This window comes from Berghia stephanieae, chromosome 1 (assembly GCF_034508935.2).
Source record: "Berghia stephanieae isolate SIO BIC M18660-M18661 chromosome 1, UCSD_Bste_1.3, whole genome shotgun sequence".
Taxonomy (NCBI): Eukaryota; Metazoa; Mollusca; class Gastropoda; order Nudibranchia; family Aeolidiidae; genus Berghia; species Berghia stephanieae.
In genome coordinates this window covers 7,192,843-7,197,842 of record NC_088360.1, presented here as the reverse complement: position 1 = coordinate 7,197,842, position 5,000 = coordinate 7,192,843, and the positions used below count along the sequence as shown (strand labels likewise).

The 5,000-nt window shown below is 36.0% G+C and overlaps 1 protein-coding gene across 1 annotated transcript in view; it reads right to left on the bottom strand.

Annotated features, from left to right (window-relative positions):
- LOC144967073 (rho GTPase-activating protein 100F-like) overlaps window positions 1-5,000 on the bottom strand; it is a 152,283-nt gene that overhangs the window by 85,149 nt on the left and 62,134 nt on the right. Inside the window, exon 2 of the mRNA XM_078903894.1 lies at window positions 1-882. This exon is cut by the window's left edge and continues 579 nt beyond it. The gene's annotated coding sequence lies outside the window, so the exon portion shown is untranslated. The remainder of the gene's footprint in view (window positions 883-5,000) is intronic.

The window sequence follows — 5,000 nt, the reverse complement described above, 5'->3', positions numbered from 1 at the left end:
CAGATTCACATTCTACCCGTTGAATTCCCATTCACGGTCTCTCTCACACACACACATACACGCACCCATCATGATTGTGATTGTTGAAAATGGTAGGCTAATGCAGATGACGACGACAACGACGACGACGGGAATGATGATGATAATGATGATATTGACGATGCTATTGCTGATGACGACGAGGAGGATGATGATGATGGTGAAAAGAGGTATCCAATCATATTCAAAGGTCGTTTCTCATTCAGATGGTAAACGTGCGCTGCCCGGCTGACTCAAAGGTCATCAAAATTGATAATTTAGCCAAAGCAAGGGTTAGAGTCCTTTGGGAGAATGGAATGACCTCAATGGAAGCATTTATCGAAGCCTGTGGTATGCTGTCAACAGCGGGAGATTTAGCATCCAAATATCATAATCATCGGCTTGATAGATCACCTAATTTTCAGCTTGATGGCCGTGGAGTGCAGTGATTAGGGTAAAAAATTTTAAATAGCCAAAAACAATTCTCACTTTTATGAATTTATTTCACTTCTAAATTGAGGATATTTTTATCGATTTATTATCATTTAAGCCGTTACATTATTCCATTCTCTGATCATAGGAGGAGTGATTCGTTATAAATAGATTCAATTCCTTGTTGGAGCAATAGATCGTTGGCTAGGATTATGGACGAGGAAAACAAATGCCATGTTTAAAGAAGAAATGCTTATTGGAATGTACATTACAACATCAATACGCCTTTTTTTTCATTAGAAGGGCAGGGTAAAATTAACCAGGATGACAAGTTGACATTATCACTGTGAGGGTAAAAGAGTCGCTTTTGTTTTACCACACCGAGACAAACAGATGAAAATCCACAGAGCTTGTAACATTTCTTGTGCTGGCCTGAAAAGAAGGGGAAAAAATTAAATGGTTAAATATTTAAGTTAATTATGCAATTGATATTTTAAAAGTATTCCGGGGATTCTAAACTGAAAGTAAGACGAAAAGGAAAGGTTTGTTTTTTTCTTTTAAAAATAATCAAGACAAATAACGAATGGAGGAAGAAGCTACACAAATTAAATATTGAAGGAATGTTTTAAAAAATCAATATTAGGGGCTGGGGAAGGAAGCGAATGCCTTGGGGTTCCTGGATGGAAAGGAAATGCTGAGACGTTTATTTAAGGGTTGACAAATAACTAAATGAGGAAAGCGAAATTTCAGAATAATAATCTAAAAATATATTTCCTTTGATTTAAAACAAAATAGAAATGAAAATGTCAGTGTTTAGTACCATCTGTCTTACGACATCAGTAGATCATTATATCGAGTATGGAGGATTGGAAGATAAGGAAAATTGGATTCATTATGGTACGAGTAGATAAAAATAGAATAAATAAATAAATGGAAATACCAGAAAATGAAGAAACTGTAGTTATCATCCTGTCTCATCATCTTTAAAAGCCAGGAGTTATTGAGTGTGTTAGTAATTTAATGAGCGACAGTGAAAGTATAAATTAAGGGTGCCTTCGTGAGCCAAGCACAATCCATAGAAGATGTAGAGTATATTTGACTCATGCATATTCAAACACAATAAGATAAATTACGTATTAGCCATTGGCCTTCTTCAGAGGATAGAACATATTTTGTAAAGAGTATCAATATGATACGTTTCAAAATGTGACATTTTCTTTATTGAATGTAAAATTATTTACTGGAGGCGTGCAAAAGACTTGAAACATTACTCCACTCGACTTGGGTATGAATGGTTACCTGTGTAAAGGCAAAGGTGTTAAAGAAATGTATAGTTGTGACCAATTATCTAAAATGACATTTTGCCTGGACTGTCGTACTCTGGAAACTCGTTTCCCATAATATTAGTATTACATCGACCGATTAAAATAACCCTATCTTGCTAAAAGCTCTCAAACCCGGACTTTATGGGAGTCTCAAAGCGGTATTATGTCGAAGTGCCTTACTTAAATCTTTAAAATCCAATGTATGGTGAAAATATAAAAAAAATGGTTTATATTCATATGTGTAATTGTAGGCCACAGATATCGTCGGTGACTGTGATAAATACCATACTAAACGGCGTGTCTTATTTGCAGGTCTGCAATTCCTTTTGGGCCCATTGTTGTAATGGAAATCTTTATAATATGACGCAAAGAATTGTCCATTATAACAATGTTAAATTAGGCGTATAATTGGGTTCGGATGTCAGACCTGCATCTCGTACGTACATTTCGGTATTAAATGATCACATTTCTGACCACTTTGGTTTTGAATCAGTTTTTGACATTTGGTTCACCCTGACCTAATACCAGTTTCAAGCAATGGACCGCATTTAGATAAAATTTTGAGAAAACGAGAATTTGAAAATTAACTTATTTTTTAAAGTTTAAGAAACAAAAGTCATTTCCTTAAGGCATTTATCTCAACTCAAACTTACATGTAAACCATGGAGATTTATACATGTTGGACGTTAAAGATTTATCATTATCAATATCATTAAATTTGGTAAGTTATGGGACTATCAACAACATTACCTCTCACTCTCCATAATGATTTATAACAACTCGCTGCCATAACCTATTAACATCGCTGGCATGGCTATCAAGCATCTGATAAAAGGGGCATGACAAAGACAAATGGAGGATCTTAACCACCAGAATAAGAGTGACAACCATGGCACGTCATGTTAACAACCCAAGCTACGATGTCAGATGACATCGAAAGCTGGGGGTTTTGTCAAGGTAAGATAAAGGTTAGACAAAGTGTGTATGAAACAGTGTCAGACGAAGCAGATAGAAAAATACGATTTAAAAATTCATCCAAAAAAATCAGCTTGCTTCTACTAGGGATCGAACCTCAGACCTCTTGATTACCAGTCAGACGTGCTATCTCGAATATAAAACCGTTTTGAGGCAATGGAGCACAATTATACTCAATACGGTGTTGACATTCATTTCCGGTGTGTGCGCGAGTGCGCGCGCGCGTGTGTGTGTGTGTGTGTGTGTGTGCGCGCGAGAGAGAGAGAGCGAGTGTGTGTCCCTCGATACATGTTATTAAGTTTAATAATAATAATAATAATAATAATAATAATAATAATAATAATAATAATAATAATAATAATAATAATAATACTTTATTGCATCCCAAAAAGGAAATTTTTTGTACAGACGTGTTATAATTTACACATAAGATAAAAATACAATGGAAATAGGATGTATATATATAAAAAAGGAGCAGCTCTATAACCAGAGCTGCGCTCTATAACATGAACAATTTCAACACTGTAAAACAGCCAAAACTGTCACTACAAATTGAAAATTGAAAAGACCGCAAAACAAACAAATTAATATTTATATTTTTAAAAAGTAAAAATGAGAAATAATTATATAAAATGATTATTGCTTGTTGTTATAAAGCCTAATACTGGACGGCAGAAAAGATTTTCGGTGTCTCTCTGTTTTCGTTGAAATAAGAAAGGCGACCACTTCTTTCTGACATAATAATGATGGTCTTAGTGGATGATACTGGTCATTTAATATTTTAGTTATTTTATTTATACAAAATTTCTCGTATAAAAGATCTACATCGTCAACATCATTTATATAGCGTTTAATGGATTTTTTAATATTTGAATTTATTTTGTTCCTTTCCACTGTTAAGCATCTGATAAAAGGGGCATGACAAAGACAAATGGAGGATCTTAACCACCAGAATAAGAGTGACAACCATGGCACGTCATGTTAACAACCCAAGCTACGATGTCAGATGACATCGAGAGCTGGCGGTTTTGTCAAGGTAAGATAAAGGTTAGACAAAGTATGTATGAAACAGTGTCAGACGAAGCAGATAGAAAAATACGATTTAAAAATTCATCCAAAAAAATTAACTTCTGAGACCAGTGTAGAATTACTCATACTCCGTCGTCTAGCTATAAAACGTATTTACAAATAATATAAAGAACAAAGTCTCGTGATTTATTGATGTGTGCACATTCTTGGATACCTGCATTATCTGATAAAAATGGAGAGAAGGAGGGAGGTAGCGAGAGAGAGAGAGAGAGAGAGAGAGAGAGAGAGAGAGAGGGGGGGATAGAGAGAGAGAGAGGGGATAGAGAGAGAGGGGGGATAGAGAGAGAGAGAAAGAAACAAAGAGAGAGAGATGGAGAGAGAGAGCGAGAAATAAAGAGAGAGAGAGAGGGAGAGAGAGAGAGAGAGAGAAACAAAGAGAGAGAGAGAGAAAGAAACAAAGAGAGAGAGAGAGAGAGAGAGAGAAACAAAGAGAGAGAGAGAGAGAGAGAGAGAGAGAGAGAGAAAGAAACAAAGAGAGAGAGAGAAAGAAACAAAGAGAGAGAGAGAAAAGAGAGAGAAAGAAAGAGAGAGAGAGAGAGAGAGAGAGAGAGCAATTCTGTTGACCATTTACAAAAGACCTTTTCACATTCGGAGATGACAATTTTACCTTTCTTCAAACATATTAGACAACCACTAATTGTCCAAAAGTCACGAACCTGAGACGTCAAAGAAGTTTGAGACTCTTTTATTGGTTAGAGTAGAAAGAGGAGAGGGGCATTTTAATCATTCTGGTTACAGGTAGTGACGGATATTGTAAGTGATAGTACAAAAAAGGATGCCTAACATGCGACTGGTACTGTATGAAATCGAAATATGATTCCATTTGGCATGTTGCGGGAAGAACTAAAACATTGTGAAGCGTATTGGGAATGGTATATCCTTCCAAGTATTATATATAAATGTTCATCTATAATTAAGATATTCTAATTTCCAGTCCCTTTGACTTGAAACTCAATATTCCCTATGTAGTTTACTCCGACATAATACCAAACTGATGCGGCAGATCACATAGGAAATAGCGTTTTAAGGTGGGAGTTTTTTGTTGTTGTTTTTTTTTTTGGGGGGGGGGGGGGGGGGGGGATCAATCCCGGGTGCAGTCGAGTTTTTTTTTCTGACCCCCTGTCCACCCAGCAGTGATTGGGTAGCTGGGTTTGCAAGATC